The sequence below is a fragment of the Ursus maritimus genome (assembly GCF_017311325.1).
Source record: "Ursus maritimus isolate PB19 chromosome X unlocalized genomic scaffold, ASM1731132v1 scaffold_X1, whole genome shotgun sequence".
Taxonomy (NCBI): domain Eukaryota; kingdom Metazoa; phylum Chordata; class Mammalia; order Carnivora; family Ursidae; genus Ursus; species Ursus maritimus.
Window position 1 is genome coordinate 30,547,293 of NW_024423319.1, and position 25,472 is coordinate 30,572,764.

General features: G+C 45.6%; 1 non-coding gene across 1 annotated transcript; it reads right to left on the bottom strand.

Moving 5' to 3' along the window:
- Positions 1-18,513: 18,513 nt before the first annotated feature.
- Positions 18,514-18,617, bottom strand: LOC121103840. Its single transcript, XR_005836134.1, has one exon. It is a non-coding gene; the product is annotated as a U6 spliceosomal RNA (small nuclear RNA).
- Between the last annotated feature and the right edge of the window lie 6,855 nt (positions 18,618-25,472).

Sequence of the window (25,472 nt, forward strand, 5' to 3'; positions counted from 1 at the left end):
ACCTTTTCGTTAATACTTTTTTCAATTCTACTCATCATTTTGACCATCGTTACTCTGAATTCCATTTCTGATAATTTGGTTACATCCATATCCATTATTTCTGTGGCAGAGGCCACAGACTCACTGTCTTTTCTTTGCTGGGGGGGGGGGGCTTCTCCTTCTTGTCATTCTGATGAGGAGAGGTTGCGGGGTTGTCCAGAGCCAAAATTATTGACTGGGTCCCAGGCCGTGCCCCTTGTTTTATAGGGATCTTGGGTATGTGGGCTTCTTCTTTAAAGATTTTATTTATTTATTTATGTGGCAGAGAGCCAACCAGCGAGAGAGGGAACACAAGCAGGGGAGTGGGAGAGGAAGAAGCAGGCTCCCAGCGGAGGAGCCCAATGAGGGACTCCTTTCCGGAATGCCAGGATCACGCCCTAAGCCGGAGACAGGCGCTCAATGACTGCGCCGCCCAGGCGCCCGGGTTGTGGGCTTCTTGATTTTTCAGCCTGCCTTCTGGGGGAGGGGCCTGCCGCGCCGATACTCAGGCAACCCTGTTTGGGTAGAGTCTCCGTGTCCCCTGCGAGGGGGGATGGGGATGGGCACACTGTAGCCGGTCTTTCCAGGCTTTTGTTCTCTGGCGGCTTTCCCTGGTGGTTTGCTGTGCCTCTTCTGAGAGTCAGAGCAGCAGCGGCCAAATTTCAGCCTCTGTCTCAGAACAGAGGTATCACAGACCGCTCTCCACTGGTGTTCTGGCCACTTTAACTCTGTTACTGTTGGTGCTGCTCAACCCTGCAGCGTCCCGGGATGTGCGCCCCACACCCGGCGTCCCAGCCCTCACTTCCAGAGCCGGCGCGTCTCTGTCCTTTGTGTTTCTTTCTTTCTTTTTTTTTTTAAGATTTTATTTATTTATGTGACAGAGAGACAGCCAGCGAGAGAGGGAACACAGCAGGGGAGTGGGAGAGGAAGAAACAGGCTCCCAGCGGAGGAGCCCGATGTGGGACTCGATCCCGGAATGCCGGGATCACGCCCTGAGCCGAAGGCAGATGCTTAACGACTGCGGCTACCCAGGCGTCTCTGTCCTTTGTGTTTCTAACACCGCCAGCCGCCCCGCCCAGCGCTCCAGGAGCTCCCGGTCTCAGTCTGGATCCAGTGAGCACACCAGGATTCCGGTGTTCCGCTAGATGCCTCGTGGCGCGTGCTCCCGGCTCACGGTCTCAGTCTGCTCTTTTGGGGGTGCCGTCCGGGAGCCCGCCTGCTCCCCCGTGCAAGTGGCTGCCACTTCCTGGCGCCCAAAAGCGGCGGCTCCCTCCCCCTTCCGTTTATCTTCCAATATCTGTGCACGGTTTCATGGCTCCCCACTTCGTACCTCAATACTCAGCGCTGGAGATGTTCATTTGTAGAGATCCAGATGCATCTTCCTGCGTCTCAGGCTGATTCCATGGATGTTCAGGTTGGTCTGGTACCTATCCAGCTCGACTCGGGGGACCGGCTGAAAAAGGTGTCTCCTACTCTTCCTCCATCTTAACTCCTTCATCAGAACCCCTTCTACCATTGGTTCATCATCAGAGCTCCCCGAGTCTACTCCCTAAACAAAAGATCTTTCCACTTCTCTCTCTCTCTCCATATCCACTGTCACTGCCCAAATTAGTCTGAGATCATCACCTCTTACCTGTCTGCCTTGCTAGGGCCGCTCTCCTTTTTTGATCTTTTTCCTTAAGTCTTCTTTGAGTTCCTTGAACAAGCCACACCCCTCTTCATCTCTGGATCTTTGTGCTTGGCCTATAGCGGGCATTCAATAAATATCTGTTGACTGACTGACTGACTGAATGAATAATGAATCCTCTACGCTAACTTACACAGTGGGAGTAGGGGCTGATCTTCCCTTTCTTCTTTTTTTTAAAGTTTATTTTCATTCCAGTGGGTTATGGAATGCCACTGCCCGGACCACTCCTGATTCATTGATTCATCCATTCAACAAATACTCATTGAGTGCCCACTAGGTGCCAGGCACTCAATTCTAAGCACTGGGGATACAGCAGTGAGTAAAATGAAGACTCCTGTGCCTGTGAGCTCGCATTCTAGAAGGAGGAGAGATGAACATGATAAACATAATAAATAAGTAAACTGTCCAGTGTTTTAGAAAGCGATAAGCGTTATGGAAAAAAAAGAAAGAAAAAGTAGAGAGCAAAGTAAGTGGAATCAGGAGTGCAGAGGGAGGTGGGTGAAAGTTTTAATGGGAAAGTCAAGGGAAGCCTCTTTGAGAGGGTGGTGTTTAAGCAAAGACTTGAGGGAGGTAAGAGAAAAGGCCATGGGGATGTCCGAAGGAGAACTTTCTAGGGGGAAGAAGAAGCCATTGCAAACCTCTAAGGGGAAATTTTGTGGGGTGTGTTTGAGGAACAGTAAGGACACCAGATCATGAAGTGGGGTATGGGCTGCTTTTCAGAGCGTGTGGTTTTCTCTGAGCGGGATGTGAAGCTATTGGGGGAGGGGGTTGGAGCAGAATACTTACGTAATCTAAATAATTGCATTAAAAGATCTCTTCACTTTGTTGAGAGTAGACTGTTGGGAGGGGACATGACGGGGAGGAAGTAGGGAGGCCGGTCAGGGGGTTATCACAGGGACCCAAGGGAGAGGTGGCAGCGGCTTGAGCTGGAGTCGTAGCCGTCCAGGTGGCGAGAAGGGGTTGGATCATGAATGTATTTCGACAACACAGCCGTCTGGACTTGGTGGTTGGTTAGAGAGTGGGAGCAGGGCCATAACTATATGTAGGGCCTCAAGCTTGTGGTAGGGGCCTTGTTTTTAATGAAAAATATGAAATTACAGCAGCTCCCCCCATCCACAGTTTCAGTTACCTGTGGTCAACCGAGGTCCAGAAGCAGATGTTCCTCTATCTGACACGGCGTCAGAAGTCCCTAGTGGCCTAACACTACCTCACGAGCCTACGTCATTCCCCTCACTTCATCTCATCACGTAGGCGTTTTATCATCTCCCATCATCACAAGAAGAAGGGTGAGTACAGGACAGGAAGCTAATCTGAGCGAGAAGGACCGCATTCACTTAACTTTTATTACAGTATATTGTTACGATGGTTCTGTGTTAGCGCTAGCTATGTTGTTAACTTCTTACTGTGCCTACTTTATAAATTAAACTTTACCATAGGCGTGTATGTCTGGGGAAAACATAGTAAAAATGGGGTTCAGTACTACCCGTGGTTTCAGGCTAAGCGGATCTCCCACTCCATGTTCCCTAAGCAGGATCCCCCAAACATCTGTGGTCACGCCAGTGCCACTCAACACGAGGATGGATGCGATGGAAGGAAAGTTGGCGTGCACATATTCCGCATGATTTTTCCAGGGCCTTGGAGTATGAGGGTCCCTGAGGCTAAAACTGCATTTAGCTGGCATGCGCTGTGACAGGGAGCGAGAGACCTCCGGGAGGATCCCGAAGGTTGGGGGCTGGGGAAGCAGCAGGAGGAAGTCACTGTCTCTCCGACATGGTGGAGACCGCAGGAGGAGCAGGTGCGCCCACTGGAGGTGGGGAGGGGAGGGGAGAGGAGGGGGCAAGCCGGAGGGGGCAGAGCCGGCGTCCAGCTTGCCCACGTTGAGTAGAAGATGCCTAGTAGCCCAGCACGGCTGTAGAATGGCCGTCCTCACTGTTCCTTTTGTGGCCTGCCCCTGCTCCTTTGTCACAGCTCTCCTAAGTGTCTCCTCCTCAGTGGGATCGGCGCAATCTCAGGGTCCTGGGATCGAGCCCCGCCTCGGGCTCCATGCTCAGCAGGAATCTGCTTAAGGATTTCTCGACCTCTCCCTCTGCCCTGCCCCACCTCTCAAATAAATAAGCAAATCTTAAAAAAAAAAAAAGGAAAACACACATACAGAAAGGTGTGTAAAACACCAGTGAATTATCACCAGTTGAACACACACGTTACTCGCGCTCAGGCCAAGGGACAGCACAGTGACAGAATCCTACTATCCCTCCTGACGCTCTCTAAACCACTACCCTCCTTCTTTCCCCAGAGTAACCACTGTCCCGATTTCTTTTTTTTAAGATTAATTTCTTTATTTTAAAGAGAGAGAGAGAGAAAGCGTGCATGCAGGGGGGAAGGGCAGAGGGAGAGAGAGAATCCCAAGCCGACTCTACGCTGAGAGCCCGATGCAGGGCTCGATCCCACGACCCCAAGATCATCACCCATGCGGAAACTAAGAGCCGGACGCTTAACCGACTGAGTCACGCAGGCAACCCCCACCATCCTGATTTCTAACATCATCAACTAGCTTCTCCTGTTCTGGGACTTCATATAAGCGGAATCGACATAAGCTTTCGTGTCTGGCTTCTTTTGCTCTATGTTTGCGAAATTTGTAAATGTTATGAGCAATAGTTGCTCTTTCTCATTTGCTCTATTGCAGTTCTCAAACTTTCTTGGTCTTGGGACTTCTTCACATGTATGAACATTATTGAGGAACCTAAAGAACTTTTGTTTATATGGGTTACACCTGTTCATAGTTGCAATATTAGAAATTAAAATGGTGACATTAAAAAATAACAAATTTATTGCATGTTAACATGAATAACATGTCTTAATGAAAATAACTGTATTTTCCAAAACAAAAAAGAATGAGTGAGAAACGTGGGATTGAGTGTGAACCGGAGTCTGGGCAAATGCATCAGAACACCAGCGCTCTAGGCACTTGGGAGGGCCTGACTTCCAGAGGTCTTGGCCAGAGCCCAGAAGGCACGGGGGTGTTGGTGGGGAGGCACAAGGATGGGAACCTCGCGTGGTTCTGCCGTCTTTGGGTTTCATGCATCAACAAGCCACAGGGACGAATGCGCGTTCGAAGGAGCTGTGGCGCTGGTGCATTGGAAGGCTCCCTAGAAATCTGGCAGGTGTGTAAGTGCATGCTTTCATGAAACACAGTTGATCAGTTTGTGGAGGAGGGGAAGAGGATGGGTGGGCACTGCCCAGGCAAGTGGGGACGAGCGTGGTGGCAGAAAGTACTATCTGTTTGGGAGGCAGTTGATCTACTTCTTAAGGTAAAGGAAAAACCCCTTTGTGTGGTTTTCATGGCCCCAATCTGCTTTCCAGGTCCATCTGACACTCTTGTCCTATGCTCTGGCCATTTCGTTCCCCAGATAGGTACACAGCCACACGTCCCTCTGTCACTGCTCATGCCGCTTCCTTTACCTGCAGTGGCCTCCCCCTCCCCCTCTCCCTCCTCACGGCCGGGCAAGGTCCTAGGGATCCTTCAGGACCCAGCTGAAATGCCTCCTCTTTTTATTTTTTTAAAAGATTTTATTTATTTATTTGCTAGAGAGAGTGAGAGCGAGCCCAAGCAGGGGGAGCGGCAGGCAGAGGGAGAAGCAGACTCCCTCCTGAGCAGGGAGCCCCATGTGGGACTTGAGCTCAGGACCTTGGGATCGTGACCTGAGCCGAAGGTAGACGGTTAACTGACTGAGCCACCCAGGCGTCCCTGAAATACCTCCTCTTGAGCACCTTCCCGGGCGCTAACACACCTCCCTCACCTCCCCCTGCCCCCTCTAACCCTTCTCTCTCCCATGCTCCCATAGCACTTGGTGTCACCCCTGTTGGAGAACTAGCCCTCTCGCGTCATCGTCATCCAAGTGTCTGTCTTCCCTTCCAAACCACGGACTGGGACAAGCTATGGATCTCAAGCACCTGTGAGTCCCCAGCCCCCAGCACAACTCCAGGAGAGTAGTGGGCACTGACTGCATGCTCAGTGGAGGACCACATGACTAAGGTCTCGAGTGTTTGTCCTGTAGCTTCAAGGGCACAGCCCAGCTTTCCCCGACCTGGGAAGATGCGCGCGTATGTTTCATAACTTGCTGTCTCCTCTACAGTGAATAGTGATGATCCTGTTGAAAGTTTTGAAAAAAGAATAGATGGAGAGAGGAAGAAGGTAAAGAAAGCAGAAATACTCTGATTTCACATGAAAAACCATCTACCCGGGAGCTTTGTTTTGCTAAGGAAGAGTGGGGGTGGGCCCTGGTCAGAGCCTGTGGTAGGAAATGGGGGTGTCCTATTTGGCACCTTCCTCCCCTCGGGGCTTCAGTCACATGGAAGGTCATCGAGGTCTGCTCCCTGGCCAGGAGTAACATCTGTTTCCTTTCCATACCCCAAGGCTCAGACTCTTCTTACAGCCAAGGACCCTCCGAGTTCGTGAGTGCATTTAACCAGGGCATGTGGCGACCACGTCCTGCTTTTACTGTCCTTCTCAGTCAGGGCCTGACGCCCATCTTTGGAATCCAAGTCCTCCCTCCTCTGGGAAGCCTTTCCTGAGAAAAGTCCACCGGTCGTGAAGCCTCCTGACTCGCTCTGCTGCAGAGTTGAATGAGTCAATCTATGAGTTATTGAGAGAGGAATGCGTCCCCTGCAGTCTTTGTCCCGACTGGACTGGAGCCTTGTGGCCAGAGACAGTGGCACTTGCTCCTCTGTCCCTTAGAAGGGCCCGAAGCCTCCCGCCCAGGTGCACAGAAAATCTTTGCTGGTTATTAGGGATGGGCGGGGCAGGCTGCTCTGAACCTTGCAGAGACCCCAGGGTCACGGCCTCTCACTTTGTCTGCAGCTGGTAAACTCACCTGCCTTTGTCAAGTTGCCCCCGGAGCTGGAGGGACAAGAAACAGTTCTGTCTCAACTTCAGATTCGAGGTCAGGAGACCTCCGTCCTAGTTCTGGGTCCTCTATTTACTAGCAGGAACTTGGACCAGCCAGCTAGCTGCTCTGAGAAAGTAACGGCGGATTTCTGTGTCTAACGGGGTCCAGACTGACCCTCCTGCATGAGGCAAGAAGTACAAACGGACAAAAATACATGAGACCATGGTTTTCCAGACGCTGAATGTTAGACGCTGAAGGACAGTGATCCCAGGAAGATGGGAAGCAAACGAGGGGAGCCCGAGAATCACCTTAGCCTCTTTGCTTGCGAAAGCGTCAGGCTAAGACATAGGGGACAGAGCTGAGGTGAGCTCGGTGGGCCCCCTGAGTTAAGGAGACAGAGCTGAGAGTCCAGGGAGACCACGGAAGGACAGGATGCCAGAGACGAAAGATCTGTGCCAGGAGAGGCTCTGCTGAGCAGCACACACATGTACGGACACTACCCGAGGCTGGGGAAAGAACCATCTGGAATGATTAGAGGGAGATAATGCTTGTTCCCACTAGGCCGACTGGAAAAACTCATAATTCATGGGGCATTGAGCAGAGTACTCAAGAAGGTCGAGGCACCGATATATTTTGTTTTAAATAAAATTGATAGTGGTTCATGGTAAAAATTCAACAGTACAGGAGAGTTTATTTTTTTAAGGATTTTATTTATTTGTTTGACAGAGAGAGCACAAGCAGGGATGAGGGGCAGAGGGAGAAGCAGACACCCCGCTGAGCAGGGAGCCCAACGTGGGGCTGGATCCCAGGACCCTGGGAGCATGACCTGAGCCAAAGGCAGACGCTTAACCGAATGAGCCACTCAGGTGGCCCAGCACAGAAGAGTTTAAAGTGACAAGTACCACAGAAACAAGCACACTGCTACCCATGTACAAGGATGTTCACAGTGGCTCAGTTTACGGTAGCAAAAGGAATCAATGTCCGTCGATGCTTAATTGCACAGAAGTCTGGCAAATCCACATCGCTGAGTAGTAACCGTTAAAAAGGGAGAATCGGGTCTCTACCCGCTGGCTTGGAGAGATTCCTTAAAGCATGAAGTAGGAAAGATATGTTGCTGAGGAATACATGTAATGTCATCCCATTTTTGTAAAACAAATAACAGCCTGTATGTGCATGAGTAAGTGTGTATAGAATGTAACAAAAAGTGTAGGAAGCCACATACCAGGCTCTTAATTCTGGTTAGGAATGGGGGCCAACAAAATGTGAATAAAGGTGTCTGTGATAAAAATCTCATTCTTAGAGCGAGTGAGAATGCAAGAGAGTGTGTGCCTATGTGTAAGGACAAGTAGGGAAGTTTGGGCACCAAAATATAATTTGGTAGTGAGATATTTTGTTGCTGATATTTTTTCTTTTTGCTTTCTTCCTTAACATTTTACTTATCACTAGAATTTTTAAGGAATAAACATATGGGCGCCTGGCTGGTTCAGTCAGCAGATCACGTGATTCTTGATCTCAGGGTTGTGAGTTTGAGCCCCACATTGGGTGTCGTTTATTTAAAAAAAGAAAAAGAAGAAGAAGAAGAAGAAACATGTTACCAGGGCAAAAATGGATTTTTTAAATAAATGATTCTGGATATATGGACTTGCTATCTGGAAAAATACAAAGTGAGAGCCAACCTTCACACCATGCACAGGAATAAACTCTCTCTGAATCAAAGATCCAAATGTAAGATAAAAAACCTTACAAATATTAAAAGAAAACATGGGCACACCCCCCCTTTAAAACATGTATTTATTTATTTTAAGTAATCTCTATGCCCAACACAGGGCTCGAACTCATGACCCCAAGATCAAGAGCCGCACTGTCCTCTGACTGAGCCGGCTGGGTGCGCTGAGCATATTCCCCTTTAACCTAAAGAAAGGCTCTTCAACCCTGATTGAAAAGCTAGAGGCGATGGAAGAAAACAATGGATAAAACTGTGTAACCCCACCCCCACCCCCCCACCCCCGGTGGCACATTGGCCCACGTCTGAGTCCCGCGGCCCAGCACCTGCAGCTCTGGGGTTTCCAGCAGGCAGGGCTGGGCCGGGCTGGGCTGTGACTCGCCAAAAGTCATCCCCTGCCAGAGCTCCCCCTCGGTGGGGGTCGCGGAGACACACACACTGTCCTGTTTTTCCTGGTTTGCAATTGGCCTCAGCTGGATGAGACTCTAATACGCACATCGATCTCTTTCGGGTAAACCCAGGTTCTCAGAGACCGTGCAGCCTGAATCCATATGGAAGAAAAGAAATTTGTCCCTTGCTTCCCCAGCTCACAGAGGAGACGGGGCTCACATGATGCCGCAGAGAGGGGCCCTTTTTCCTTTATTTACCTTGCCGTTTTCAGGGCGTGAGAAATGGACACGTAACGGAGTCATAACCGCAGTGGCCGAGAGTTAGCGGCTGCTTGGTACGGGCCAGGCCATGCGTGTTCTCCCACCTGCGCCACAACGGCCCCGGGAGGGGAAGATTCTATTTTTCACCTCAGAGATGGGGAGACAAGCAGTCCCTGCTGCAAAGACTGGTGATCACTGGTGAGGGGGGACAGCAGGGATTCAAAGCCCGGCAGTCCGGTGTCCAGCCCCTCTGTGCTTTCCATGACTCCAGATGGCTTTTTTTGTAGTTCAGATTGTAAGCAACGGAGGCAAGAGTTGAACCCAGACCGTGCAACTCAGGAGCCCAAGCTTCCAGTATCTCTTCTTTAAATTAAATCAAATTTTTAAAAAGTAGGCTCTCTGCCCATTGTGGGGCTCACACTCACGGCCCCGAGCTCAAGAGTCACAGGCTCTAACCCCTGAACCAGCCAGGCGCCCCAGGAGCTCCCAGTATCCTCAGGTCCCGGTGAGGGCAGCTACTTACCCACACCAAGGACGGACTTGGGAATTCCTGCCCAGTGTGGCTCTCAGTGACCAGAGGGGCCCCTCCCTCTCATGCTTCTGGCAGCATCAGGAGGCAATAGAAGTGTTTATCCTTCTCTAGTCCAAGAAAACCCTGCAGGGGTATTCTCCTCATGGACATACTTCTAAAACCGTCTAGGGTTACAGCATATGAGACACTGCTGGGGTTTTGCTGCTTTGTTTCAGCATTTCTTCCTGTGGCTCAAAGCAGAGGATCTGGAATCATCTCCGGGTTAAGCGTGCCCTTTCTCCGGGGGAGACCACTTCCCTGAGCACCCCTGGTCATCCACGTCTAAGTCACGCACCTGGCAGTGCTCTTGGGGGAAGCCTTAAATGCTGGGGGAAAGTGGAAATGCAGGGGCTTCGGGTTGATACGTTACATATTCTCTTTAGCGATGCTAAAGTTGTCTTCTCTGCGTGTTGCTTCGCCTGGCTGGATCTAGGGAGAAGGTGAAAAGAACATGGTCTTTGGCCAAGGCAGAGGGGTCTGGGGACCACAGTCAATAGATGCTGGCCATCTGTTTGACGGTGATTTGAGCAGCCTACGGAAGAGTGGGGAGGGACGTGCCTGGCTTTTCCTTTCACTGTCCGCTAAATGGGGCGAAGTGAGATGAGTACTGGAGGTAGTGTTGCTTGCTCCAACATTTCCTAAATGATGTCTTCGAACAACATTTTGCAGCACTGAATCCCAAGGGTGTAGGGTGCAGGGTGGGGTGTTGGGTTAAGTTGAGACCAGCTGGGTCTAGTAAGGAATGGTGAAAGTCAAGGTGGATATGCATGGAAAAGGAGAAGCTAGACATGAAGGTGACAGGGTTCATAATCTCTGGGAATGTGATTGGGCCCAGGGAATGGCCCTAAATCTGTAATGGGGCCAGGTGAGCAGACACTGTAGGAGGAGAGCGAGATGAGATCATTGGCAGACATAGATGTCCCATGGGCCTTCTTGGGGGAACCTAGAATGCTTCTAGTTAGTGACGAAGCTCTTTTTTTACTGTTGAATCTCTGTAGGCCTGCTGTGTACAGTTGTGCAGATTGTTCACTGCACAAAGGGAATCTGGCCAAGAAGGGATATTCAGCCTTCACTATACTCACCAAATCATGCACCCTGGGACAGAGATGGCTGTCTGGAGGAGTGCCCTTTTTCAAATTTTCTCAAGGGTACCACATGGCCTGTGGGAAGCCAGGACTCACACGTAGCACAGTGCCTGGTGTGTAGTAGGTAACTGACATTTATTGACCGAAGGTAAAGGATCATGAGGCAGCTGCTTGGTATGAGGCAGAACACCGGGCTTACTGTGAAAAGGAGGTGTTCTAGGAGATGGGCACACAGTGTCATAAGCCAATTTGGCTTTAGGGATGTGTGTGGCTCAGTCATCTTGTTGGTAGAAGGTATGTGGTAACCAGAAGCCTCCTCCAAAATCTGGCTTATGTGTTCTTTCTGGCTGTTGTCCAGTCACCTTGTGGTGGGCAGTGGACAGGTGGATTTGGACCTGGTGTGTTAGAGGAGTGCTCTCTAGAACGTTTGCACAAAAAGGGGTCCCTAGTCAGATGAGACAGGGTTAGGCTATCCGTGGAGGCAGAGCACCTCTGTCTCTGGAGAATGAAGTAGAGATGACTGGGGCAGAAAGTGGCCCAGCCGAAGAAAGAAAGTGGCCCATTCTCATGAAGGTATTGGCCTCAATAATAGTTATGCTATGACCACGTTGGGAGACACTCGGTGAGGAACGTAAGGGAGTGGTCTCCTGGGACTACTTGGCGGTTGAAGGTCCGTGGAGTAGCTCTATTGAGCTGCTTTAGCCTTTTTTCTTGCTGTAGCCAAAAATATGCGTCTGTGTAGTGCCGAATGTTGACTAGGTCATGGGCCGCCGGAAGTCAAGGTGCCTCACGGTGCGTGTTTCAAAAGGGTTTTGGTCACCAGCTACGGTTGCATCATAGCGTCGATGGGACTGGCACATTGACTTCGCTGTCGGAGATGAGTAGGTGGCTTGCCTGTAGAGGAGGCCGCCATCCATCCCACGTCTCTGTGACCTCACTGAGACAAGCCCAGCTGGACCTCTTCTCGGTGCTGCTGGACTTGGGTTTGGGAAACATTCAGGGAAGAAAGTGCGGTGTGAAAAGCTCCCAGCAAGTCACTTTGGAGCAGGTCTTCCATGTCCTGGGAACAATCACTTGGAGCAGGTCTTCCATGTCCTGGGAACAATCACTTGGAGCAGGTCTTCCATGTCCTGGGAACAATCACTTGGAGCAGGTCTTCCATGTCCTGGGAACAATCACTTGGAGCAGGTCTTCCATGTCCTGGGAACAATCACTTGGAGCAGGTCTTCCATGTCCTGGGAACAATCACTTGGAGCAGGTCTTCCATGTCCTGGGAACAATCACTTGGAGCAGGTCTTCCATGTCCTGGGAACAATCACTTGGAGCAGGTCTTCCATGTCCTGGGAACAATCACTTGGAGCAGGTCTTCCATGTCCTGGGAACAATCACTTGGAGCAGGTCTTCCATGTCCTGGGAACAATCACTTGGAGCAGGTCTTCCATGTCCTGGGAACAATCACTTGGAGCAGGTCTTCCATGTCCTGGGAACAATCACTTGGAGCAGGTCTTAAAACTTTCTGAGGAAGTTTGTTTTTCTTAGAGTTTCTGATTATCTTTCTTTTCTTGTTGCCAAAAGCGTTCTGTGCCTTTGCCCTCACGTTGCTGATCTCTTCCAGCTGTCTGAATAGACGACTTGTTACATGCTCTGACCGGGACTGATTCTTTCCAAGCCTCCCTCCTATATCCCCAGGCTTCGAATAATGCCTGGTACAGTAGTAGGTGTTCTGTATCTGTTGAATGAATGAATGAATGAATGAACAGTAGAGGAGGTTATGAAATTGAAAGTACAGGGATTCTTCCTGCTTCTACCCCTGTCCTACTCATTAGAGTATCTTTTGATACTTGTGAGCCTCTTTTGACCATTTCTGATTTTTGTTGTTCTCTTGGTTATTTCCATAATTCTAAACGAGGGGCTTCTACTTCAAAATCTTGACTTAGTTCCTTTAAGCAGCATCAACTCTCCTCATGCCTGTTGAGGAATTTAGATCCCCCCATTTCCTCTTGAGCTTCTCAATTGTTTACCTTCAATTCTTTGCATAATGTACTTGCGTTTCCATGCATACTTACTTCATGAGGCTCTACTCTGCAAAATGAGAACAAAAATGAGAACGTTTCTCCCGATTTCTGTCAGTTATTTGATTAGTTTCACATTGTCAAAGTTTACATAAAGTTCATATTTACATTCTCTTCCGTAACTGTGTATGCCTTTTTTTTTTTAAAAAAAGATTTATTTATTTGAGAGAGAGAGAGAGAGAGCACAAGCAGGGGGAGAAGCAGAGGGAGAGGGAGAAGCAGACTCCCTGCCGAGCAGGGAGCCCGACACGGGGCTCGATCCTAGGACCCTGGGATCATGATCTGAGACAAAGGTGGACGCTTAATGACTGAGCCACCCGGGCACCCCTATAACTGTATATGTCTTTTGTGCTTTGTTTGTAGGTTGATTCTGAGCCGCTGGCTCTCAGAATCACATCATTTTGTCAACGCTAGTCATTGCAGAATCTGTGTGTGATTTGATCACTGGAGGAGATGGAATCCTATACCTTTATTCCCAAGCCACTCAAAGGAGACTAGCAAGGATTTCCAGTTCAAATGGTTTCTCTTTTCCTACACTCTACCAGTTGCTTAATCATGCCACATTTTAGATTGTTTTATACATGGATTATGACTTTTTGAAGAGGTTTGTTTTTCTTACAGTTTCCAATTATCCTTCTCTCTGTTGTTGCCAAAGAGATGTGTCTTTGTCACCATATGACTGATATCTTCCTGTTGTTTGAATAGACAGCTTACATGTACCGACTCTAAGCCTCCCTCTTGCACGGCCGCCATTTTGGGATTTTTTTTCTCATCACGTTCCTGGGCTAGTGTCTCTGCTTCTTAGATCCCAGGCCTTCATTTTTCTTGGATCTCTTTTTTTGATTCTTGGAGCATACCCTCAAGTAATTAGTTTTTTTAGAGAAGATAACGGGGAGATGAAATTTCTGAAGAAGTTCATGCCTAAGTCTATTTTTGTTCTTATATTTAACTGATATATAATTGTAGGTTCAAAGTAATTTTCCCTCAAACTTTACAGATACTACTCTTGTTGGGTTTTTGTCTTTTGCATCTAAGTGTTGCCAATGAGGATTCTTATTTCTTTGCAGATAGACTTTTTTTTTTCCTCTCTAGAAGCTTTAAGGGTCTTTTCTTTATTCTCAATATCTTAAGACTTCATAAGGATGTATTATTAGAGGCAAATCTTCTTTTCTTTTATTCTACTTGCCCCTTGTGGTCTTTTCAAACTAAAATCTTTCTTCCAGTTATGAGAAATTTTCGTCTCTTCTTTTTTTTATTCTTCTCTTGTTTTTCTTTCTTTCAGACTTCCGTATAAAGGGACTCCTGGATTGCTACTTTATGTATTTTTAAGCTTTTCTCCCAATTTCCCTGTGGTCCAGGCTGGACACAGACACACTAGCATGGAAGGCATGCTTTGGAAGAAAGGCCGAAGGTGTGATTGTAAACACGGGGCGCCCAAGCTTGAGGTGTACGTATATGGAGGCTTCTACCAGCAAGTTGTCACTGTAGTCTCTTCTGTGAAATTATACCTCAGCATAACCAAAAACTTGATGATGGAAAGTTTTTCTTTATAGAAGTACTCCAACTAATGAGTGAAGAAGGAGTGAAAGACTATCACCGTTGGCAATCCCTAATGAAACAATGGATCTAGGCAATGATTCACTAATGTCTGTGAACATCATAAGAAGAGAGACAATCAGCTATTACGTACTTCTGATGAAACTACACAGCATCGTCACCTATGAAATTGTCTTGCCAAAAAAACCAAACCTGGATTTTCACAAGTCTCTAGATCTAACTCTCAGTTTACTTTAAAAACACTGTAGGGATATAATCACCAAAATCCACAGACACTGGGAAACTCTACAAGGAAAACTAGCTAACACCTGCATTAATAAATTCCAAGGGGGGGGGGGGAAGAAGGGACCTATAGATTAAAAGAGACTCAAAAGATAGATCAATCAATTGCAATATGTGGATACGGACATGAACAAAAAAATCTGTAAAAATTTATGAAACTCTCAGGGATATTTAAATACCGACTGAATCTTTGATGATATTGAAGTCTTACTGTTAGTATTTTTGGTGTGATAACAATATTGTGTTTATGCTTTAAAAAAGTCCTTTTAGAGAAATATAATGAAATATTTATGAATAAAATAATATGAGATCTAGGGTTTGCTTCAGAATATGCAGTGAGGAGAAGCGAGTGTGGGTATAGATCAGCCTTGCACTGATAGTTGTTCAAACTAAGGGATAAGTACATGGGGGTTCTTGCTCTACTTTTTTGGGGGGGGAGTGGGGAGAGAGTAGGGAGGGGCAGAAGGAGAGGGAGAGAGAGAATCTTAAGCAGGCTCTACGCCCAGGGCAGAGCCCGATGCGGGGCTCTATCTCAGATCCTGAGATCATGGCCTGAGCCGAAATCAAGAGTCAGATGCTCAACTGACTGAGCCCCCCAGGCGCCCCTATTGCTCTACTTTTGTATGTGTTTGAAATTTTTCAGAATAGAAAGTTTAAAGTAAAAAAATTTAGGGCAGCAAAGTCAAAAGAACCTAGATGTAAATAATACTCCAACTCCATGACCTGGATTACATTGTTAACCTCTCTGTGGCTCTGATTCTTCTTCACCATTAATGGACCCTACATCATAGAGGGAGTGGTGAGTGGTCTATGGGGTTTTCTCTGTAAAGCCCTTCCCACACTGCCTGGCCCGCAGTCCACACTCAGTAAAGTCTAGCTCTTGTTACTGTTATTTGCTTATTTATTTTGATGGTCCTGTCTTGAGGGGATGGTCCTAGGTGGGTTCTAGGTAAATACTGCAATAATATCTCCTATATGTTCTGGCCTTGCAGTTATGTCAGGGGTACTCCTGGAACCATTGCTTTCTGGTGTGAAAGGCCGACCCTTTCTGTAGAGTGACCTGATCAGCACTAGGGAGCCCGGGGATGTTGTCCCCTGATGGTGCCCAAAACAAGTATGACCTCTTGAAGAGGGATTTAGAAACAACCATGTCAATACTACGCTAATGGGGGCACCTGGCTGGCTCAGCGACTTTCGATCTCGGGGTTGTGAGTTCAAGCCCCACACTGGGCATACAGCTGACTTTAAAGAAATACTACACTAATGTCCTGCAGTAAATGTAGCCAACACTCCAAACAAAAGGCAGAAGTTGCCAGACTGACAAAAACAAAAACAAAAAAGACTGCCTATAAGAAACCCAGTTACTTAGGTTAAAGTAAAAAGATAAAAAAATATATACTACACAAACACTAATCATAAGAACTCTATTATTTTAGCTACATACTATATACATATCTCTAGATAGTGTTTATCTTATATATAACATGACTATATAATATATACATATTAACATCTGAAAAGTAGATTTAATACAAGGAGCATTGCCAGAGATATAGAGGGATATTTTGTACTGATGAAATTGTCAATGCATAAGAAGGTGTAATTCTAAGTGTGTACGTACCTTAATAACAGAGCTGCAAAATATGTGAAGCAAAAGCTGGTAGAATTTAAAGGAGAAATAGACAAATCAACAGTTATATTTGGAGGCTTTAACACTTCTTCCTCGGTAACCAGTAGAGCAAGTAGCTCGTCATTGAGACACCGTCCATCAACTCGTCCTAATGGATACGGATCGCTCTCTCCCCCAGCAACAGCAGAATACACTTTGTTTTTAAGGGTGGAACATTCGCCATGAGAAACCCTTGGCTGGGCCATAAAGAAAGTGCCAATACATTTAAGAGGATGCAAATAACACAGAGTATGTTCATTGACCATAAAGGAATTAGATTAGCAATCAATAATGAGCTCTCTGGGAAATTCCCTAAATGTGGGGAAATGAACCAAATGCAGGGCTACCTGGGCACTTTTGAATGACTTCCCTGGAGGCTTGTCACTACAGTTTCTCCTCCTCCTTCCTTTCCCCCAAAGACACCTTGGTGTCTATTTGCATCCATTCATATCTGTGGGGTCATTTGCTTTGTCACCATGAGAGAAGAAAAGAGTTTTCCAGGGTGAGAAGAGCTATAAAAAGATAAGAGGAGCTCTAGGGGGATAATAATGGCATCGAGTCCTTTTCCAGACCTGGAAATTCTGTGGTTGGGCAAATGAGAACCTTGAGTTGCTGGACCTGCCTAAGGGAGACCTTGAGAGACTGAACAAAAGCAGACCTATTTCAAAACCCAGGTGCTGGAGTGCAGCACAGAATGGGGGAGGGCACCCTTCTAATTAATCCAGAACCATTGAGGCACGCCAGGGATTGCCAGCTTCCGGGGGAACTACAGAAAGCGCCCTTAGCATGGACAGGGGTGTTTCATTACGGACACTAAGTGATCAGATTTCTGTAAGTAGCTTTGCAAGTGGAAGATGGGGAGAAGCAGAAGCTGGAACAGTGTAGGAAAATAGGGTGGGGCTCCCAGAAATCAACAATATGGAGTGGGGCACTTGAAAGTGGGGTGTGGTCTATTACACAGATCCTTAACTAAGAAACATATAGAACTTACTGAGAACAACAGGTGGAATAGTCTCCTTTTCTTTTCTTTTTTCTTTTTAGAAAGCATCTTCCAACTAACATCTTTTTTAAAAATTTAAATTCAATTAATTAACATATACTGTATTATAGTTTCAGAGGTACATCAGTCTTATGTAACACCCCGTGCTCATTCCATCACGTGCCCTCCTTAATGCCCATCACCCAGTGACCCCATCCCCTACCCCTTCCCCTCCAGCAACCCTCAGTTTGTTTCCTATGATTAAGAGTCTCTTATGGTTTGTCTCCCTCTCTGGTTTCATCTTGTTTTGTTTTTCCCTCCCTTCCCCTGTGCTCCTCTGTTTCGTTTCTTAAATTCCACATATGAGTGAGATCATATGATGATTGTCTTTCTCTGATTGACTTATTTCACTTAACATAATACTCTCTAGTTCCATCCACATCATTGCAAATGGCCAGATTTCCTTTTTTTTATGGATTAATAATATTCCATTGTATATACATACCACATCTTCTTTATCCGTTCATCTCTCGATGGACATCTGGGCTCTTTCCATAGTTTGGCTCTTGTGGACATTGCTGCTATAAACATTGGGGTGCAGGTGCCCCTTCGGATCATTACACTTATATCTTTGGGGTAAATACTTAGTAGTGCAATTGCTGGGTTGTAGGGTAGCTCTATTTTTAACTTCTTGAGGAACCTCCATACTGTTTTCCAGAGTGGCTGTACCAGCTTGCATTCCTACCAACAATGTAAGAGGGTGGTCTTGTCTCCCTTTCTGGAATAAATAACAAGATCCTCCAGGGGCCAGTCTTAGGGACTCTTTTGATAATCTAGGATCGCTTGAGGGTTTATGCAGAAAGAGAAATACAGCAACTCCTTCTGATTGGTCTATTGCCTGGACTCCAACAGATTTTTCTATACAGGGGATTATTGTGCCTTGTAGATTCTTGATGAAGAAACATCACTTACCTTCAGTTCTTAGCAGGTTAAATTTGGAAAGGAACACGTAAGGCCAATGATAAACGCAGGAGGCTGGCACAGACCTGCATGAACAGTGTTCAGAAGACTTAGCACCACATAGTAAGGGCAACATGAAGAGCTTTTTATAAGTTACGTCAAGAGCAAGAAGACAATCGAGAAAAGCAGACAAGTGACCATGACATAGTGATGAATGATAAAGATAGACCAGAGTGCCTCTGCTTTCACTTGGTACCTGTATTTTCTGTCAAGGAGAAAATTTCATACTGAAAAGTCTAGCCCATTGCTCTTTAAATTTAAGCACACATATGCATTATCTCAGGATTTTGTTAAGATGGAGATTCTTTTTAAAAAAAAATATGGAACACTTCATGAATTTGTGTGTTGTCCTTGTAGCAAGCCATGCTAATCTCCATGTCATTCCCAATTTCAGTATATGTGCTGCCAAAGTGAGCACTTAAAATGGAGATTCTGGGGGCACCTGGGTGGCTCAGTCGGTGAAGCGTCTGCCTTCAGCTCAGGTCATGATCTCAGGGTCCTGGGATCGAGCCCCACATCGGCCTCCTTGCTCAGCGGGAAGCCTGCTTCTCCTTCTCTCACTCCCCCAGCTTGTGCTCTCTCACTCTCTCTCCCTGTCAAATAAATAAAATCTTAAAAAGAAATAAAATGGAGATTCTGATTTGGTAGGTCTGGGTGGGGCCCAAGAATTTGCATTTCTAACAAGTTCCCAGATGATGTTGATGCAGTTGGTCCTCCAACCACACTTGGAAGAGTAACAATCTCGATCAAACAGTGCTAAATAAAGAAAAGTCCAGGTGCCCTGGATCATGATCCCAGGTTGAGCCCTGCATCAGGCTCCCTGCTCAGCGGGGAGCCTGCTTCTCCCTCTCCCTCTGACTGCTGATCCCCCTGCTTGTGCTCGCTCTATCTCTCTCTGTGTCAAATAAATAAATAAAATCTTTTTTTAAAAAAAGAAAGAAAAGTCCAGGATGGATAAAGTGGTTAAAATGGTTTTTAAGAATATTTCATTGCTGGGTGCCCGGATGGCTCAGTCGGTTAAGCATCTGACTTCCACTCAGGACATGGTCCCGGGGTCCTCAGGCTCCTCGGGCTCCGAGCTCAGTGGGGAGTCTGCTTGTCCCTCTCCCTCTGCCCCTCCCCCTGTTCACATGCTCTCTCTGTCTCTCTGTCTCTCTCTCTCAAATAAATAAATAAAATCTTTTTTAAAAAAGTATTTCATGGCTTTAACCAGGTTCAAGTCTTTGGTCTAGACAAATGACATCTCTCGGAGCACTGGGAGTGTCTGCAAATGAGACCTTTAAGCCACTCTTGGGGATACTTTTGTTTTCATCAATGTGGAGAGTAGGAGAGGTGCTAGAAGTCTCTAGAAGAGAGGCGGATGCAATCCTGGGTTTCAAAACAGGAAAGAAGCGCAAGTGGAAGTGGACAGATCAGTCAGCTTGATGTTGATTCCAGGAGACAATCTGAAATGGATTCTTTTTCAAGCATGTCTGCTCACTGGACCCAGTATGATTTCCCTGAGAACAAATCCCATCAGACTAGTTTCATTATCTCTGATAGGTTTACTAGAATGATAGGTCAGGGCAGCTGCGGTGGTAGATCGAGAGCAAGTGAAATCTGGCACAACACCGTCTGAGGACTTTCAAGATATTATTTGTGCAAAGCAGCACAACAGTGACTGGCCATAAGGCCAACGAGGTGGATTAGGGACGGGTTGATCCAGTCTGCCCAGAGGGCCCTGATGAATGAGTAATAGCTCCCAAAGGAGAGCGTCCAGGCGCACTGTAAGGCTTCATCCCCGGCCCGGTCTGTTGCAGCAATTTTATCACTGGCTTAGATCCGTGGTTCTCAAATATTTGGGCACCTCAGGATCTCTTGGGGACAAGGGATGCTTGTTAAAATATAGGTTCCAAGGCTCCAACCCTGGGCTCTGATTCAGCAGGTCTGAATGCATTTTTTATTAAGCATCTCAAGGTGACCCCGAGGAAGGTGCTCTGTGGAGCTTACTTTGAAAAAAACCAATGAATAAGAACGAACATAAGCAGCACAAAACACTCTTTGACAGATGTGTATTTGGGGTTTCCCAACCGAGTGTGGGATAGTAAAGCCAAGGCTAATATGGCCTTAGACAGCCATCCTGAAGCCCCGAGGCTGCCCATTTTCTTGATTCTGAAGGAGACTGAGAGTGGGGAAGTATTTTTACCTTTGGCCTATGTTGTTCGAATTAATTATTTTAAAAAGAAGTCTAGGACTTCTGCTCTCTGGAAGATGGAAATACACGTAGTTTCTGCTATTTCTCTGATGCAGTACAACTAAAATCCTTTGACATTGTATATGAAACAAACATACGGGGCGCCTGGCTGGCTCTGTTGGAAGAGCATGCTGCTCTTGCTCTCTGGGTCTTGAGTTCAAGCCCCATGTTGGGTGTAGAGATTAAATACATAAATAAACGAATAAACAAACAAACTAACGTAAACAAGAAAGCATACGAAGACTGTGAAGGGTGGAGAGAATAAGGTAGATCGTTTAGGGATCTTCGGATGCAAGGAACAATATGGTGGTGAATTCCCTGGGTTTCCTTCAGCCTCACGTACCATATGCTTGCAGCTGCAGGAAGTGGTAACCCCGAAGTGTGGAGGCCTGCAAGCTGGAACCGCCAGCGAGTGCAGGGGGGAAAAAAAGGCCCAAGAAAAAGCTTGCTCTCTTTAGCCAAAGACCAGAAAAGAAACAGCCAAGAATGACAGAAAACATTTAGACAATAACTGCTTTTCTCCAGCCAAGCACTACAGAAAAATTGTGGCACCATCCCCACCTACACCAGCAAAGGCCAAGGGAGGAGCCTCGATTTCCACCCTCACAAGGTTGTAATGAGCCACCCCAAGCCTCCTGCCTCAGTGGCATCAGAAGAGGCTTGGAGGAGAGTCAGGACACTCAGCACTGCCCCGCAGTAACAGGACCACTTCCCCTCATGGTGTCAGTAGAACCCATGTGGAGACCAGTAACAAGGCCCCTACACCTCCTAGCCGGGGAGGGATCAGTAGAGCCCGAGTGGGGAGCTGGAACTCCCAGCCCCACCCAGCAGCCCCTCCTGGGTGTTTGGAAAGGAGGCCCGGGGGGTCACCTGGATTTTCCCCACCACCTGGCAGTAACATGGCAGCATCTCCTCTTTCCTTTGACAGGAGAGTGTCACAGGAAGTTGGCTAAAACAGAAGGTTTAAATACAATAGGGAGTCTCACAACATAATACCCCAAGTGTCGAGGTTTCACCTGAAAGTCAGTCATCATACCAAGGATCACGAAGATCTCAAACTGATGGAAAAAGATGAAAAGATGCTGTCTTAGTGTCCCAGGGCTGCCAATAACATAGTAGTACAAATTGAGTGGCTTAAAAACAACAGGAGTTTGTTGTCTCACAGTTCCGGAGCCTAGGAGTCCGAAATTGAGATTCACGGTGTTCACAGGGCTATGCACCCTCTGAAGCCCCTAGGGGAGAATCCTTCCTGGCCTCTCCCTAGCTTCTGCAGTGGCTGTCAATTCCTTGGCTCACGTTGGTATCATTCCAATATCTTTCTCTGTTATCACATAGCATTCCCCCTGTATCTGCGTCCAAAGTTACCTCCTTTTATAAAGATACCAGTCATATTTCATTAGGACCCAGCCTACTAACCTCATTTTAACTGCATCTTCAAAGATGCTATTTCCAAATAAGGACACATTTACAGGTAATAGGGGATGGGGACATCAACACACCTTTGTGTTTCAAGGGTACAATTTGACCTATAACAGTTGCCAACACTGAGATGGCAGAAATGTAATATTTTAAAGCTGCTGTGATAAAAATGCTTCAGCAAGCAGTTATGAATACACTTAAAAATGAAATAGCACATATAAAATAGAAACAAATGAGAATTCGAGAATATAAAGAAGCACAAAATGGGTATTTTAAAACTGAAAAATACAATCACTGAGATATAAAACTTAGAGGATGAGCTCAACAGCAGAATGGAGGTGACAGAAGAAAGAATCAATAACCTGGAAGATAACATAATAGAAATGACCCAATCTGAGCAACAGAGGGAGAAAATAAATTTTAAAGATTTATTTATTTATTCCAGAGAAAGGGAGACAGAGTGTGGGGGAACGGCAGAGGGAGGGAGAGGGAGAGGGAGAGGGAGAGAGAGAGAGAGAGAGAGAGAGAGAGAGAGAATCCCCACCTGAGCGCAGAGCCCGATGTGGGGCTGGATCCCATGACCCTAAGATCATGACCCCAGCCAAAACCAAGAGTCAGATGCTCCAGCGACTGAGCTACTCAGGTGCTCCAGGAGAAAATAAATTTTAAAAAATGAACAGAGCCTCAAGGACCTGAGAGATTATAACAAAAGATCTAACATTCATGTTGTAGGAGTCTCAGAAGAAAATGAGAAAGAGGGTAGGGCTTAAAAAGTACTCAAAGAGGGGCACCTGGCTGGCTCAATCAGTAGAGCATGTGACTCTTGATCTTGGGGTTGTGAGTTCGAGCCCCACGTTGGGCGTAGAGCTTACTTTTAAAAAAGTATTCAAAGAAATAATGACTGAAGTTTCCCCAAATATGGCAAGAAACATAGAGCCACAGATTCATGAAGCTGAGCAAATCTCATACAGGGTATACTCAAAGAAATCCATACCAAAGTGCATCATAATTAAACTTCTGAAAACTAAAGACAAAGAAAAAAATCTTGAAAGCAGCAAGAAAAAAAATGATATCTTGAGGAAATAACAATGTGAACAACAGCATATTTCATATCGGAAGTCATGGAAGCCAGAAGCAATTGGCACAGTATTTTTTTTAATGGTGAAAAAAAAGAATTGTCAACCCAGAATCCTATACCTAGTGAGAACATCCTTCAGGAATGAAAGGAAAGTCAAGACATTCTCAGATTAGGAAAAACTAAGAGAATTTGTCACCATTAAACCAACCCTAAATTTTGATTTTAATTTAGGGTTTTAGAGCTAATGGAATTACTCTAAACAGAAAGGATATGATAAAAGAAGAAATCTTGGAACATCAAGAAAGAAGAAAGAAGAACACAATGAACAAAAATATGGGCAAATAAAATAATAATAATATAATTATATAATAAATAGGGGAAGGAAAGGGAGTATAAAGGGAGGTAAGATTTCTATACTTCACCCAACCTGGTAAATTGAGAACACCAGTAGATTGTCATAAGTCCTCTGTGAATACAATGTAATACCTAGAGAAACTGCTACAAAAATCTTTGCAAGAAAATGTACTCAAAAACAACCTAGATAAATCGAAAGAGATTTCTAAAACAATGTCTAAGTAACCCACAGGAAGGTACTAAAAAGAAAGCAAGAAATGAAAAACAGAACAAACAGAAAACAAAAAAATTTTTTTAATTTAAAAATAAAACAAAAATTAAAATAATAATAATAATTATTATTATTGCTACATTAGAGCTTGAGCTTGCCTTCAGCTCAGGTCATGATCCCAGAGTCCCAGGATCGAGCCCCGCATCGGGCTCCCAGCTCAGGGGGGAGTCTGCTTCTCTCTCTGACCCTTCCTGTCTTCGTGCTTTCTCTCTCTTGTTCTCTCTCTCTCTCAAATAAATAAATAAAATCTTTAAAAAAAAAAGTGTTAACACTCTATATACAATTAAGAGACAAAGACTGGCAGAGTGCATTAAAAACAGAGCCAACTAGGGGTGCTTGGCTGGCTCAGTTGGAGGAGGGTGTGACTCTTGATCTCAGGGTTGTGGGTTCAAGCTCCACGTTGGGTGTAGCAATGACTAAAACAGAACAAAACACAGAAAACAAACAAAACCCCCTAAAAAACCCAAAAAAACAACCAGCTTAAAAAAAGAGTAAGTTACAAAACAAAACAAAACAAAACAAAAAACCAGGGCCAACTATACACTGTCTACAAGGATATCACTTCCAATATATAAGCCAAGGTGAAAATAAAAGGATAGAGAGACATATATTATGCAAACATTAACCAAAAGAAAACAGAAGTGGTTCTATTAATATCAGATGAAATAGACTTTAAAGAAAATGACCAGTGACAGAGAGGGATATGATGATTTATATGATGATAAAAATGTCAAAATTCACCAAGAAGACATAGCAACCCTGACTGCATAGACACCAAAAAAAAAAAAAAAAAAAAAAGCTACAAAATATGTGAAGCAAAAGCTAGGGACAGAGAAGCCCCACAACTGTAGCTGGACACTTCAATAACCCTTTTCCAACAGCTAATAGATCAACTAGACAGAAAATAAGCAAGGATGTTCAACTCAACAACATCAACCAACAAGATCTAATAGACATTTCTGGGACACTCCAGCCAACAACAGCAGCATATGCATTCTTTTCAAGTGCCCACAAAGCACACACAAAGATAGAGCGTATTCTGCACCATAAAACAAATCTGAAAAATTTTAAATAATTGTGTTCTCTGATCACAATGAAATCAGAGTAGAAAATCAACAAACAAAAAGATGACAGGAAAATCTCCAAACACTTGGAAACTCAAAACCTACTTCTAAATAATCCACGGGTCAAAGAGAAAGTCTCAAAGGATATTTAAAAAAATACCGTAAACTGAACGAGAATGAAAATGCAACATATCAAAATTCGTGACATGCTGCTAAAACAGTGTTGGGAGGAAAATACAGCACTAAATGCACATATTAGAAGAGAGAAAACGTCTCAAATCAGTGATCTCAGCTTCCACCTCAGGAACCTTCAAAAACAAGAGCAAAATAAACCCAAAGTAAGTGGAAGGAAGAAAACAATAATTGCTCAAAGCAGAAATCAATGAAAGCAGAAACAGAAAAACAATAGGGAAAAACAATGAAACAAAAAACTGGTTCTTTGAAAAGATCAATAGCCAAATCTCTACTACCACTGACAAAGAAAAAAGAGAGAGAAGGGGCGCGTGGCTGGCTCTTGATCAAGCATGGGACTCTTGATCTCAGGGTCATGAGTTCGAGCCCCACGTTGGGTGTAGGATTACTAGGTAAATAAATAAACTTAAAAAAAGAAAGAGACAGAAGACAGACATTATCAATAGCCAGAGTCAAACAGGGGGTAGCACTACAGATCCTGCAGACAGCAGAAGGATAATAAAAGAATACAATGAAAATCTTCTCACATGTAAATTTGACAACTTAGATGGAATGGACCAATTCCCTGAAAAGCGTGAACTGCCACAACTCACCAACTATGAAATAGATTATTCGAATAACTTTATAACTTCAAGAAATTGAATTTATAATGTAAAAACTCT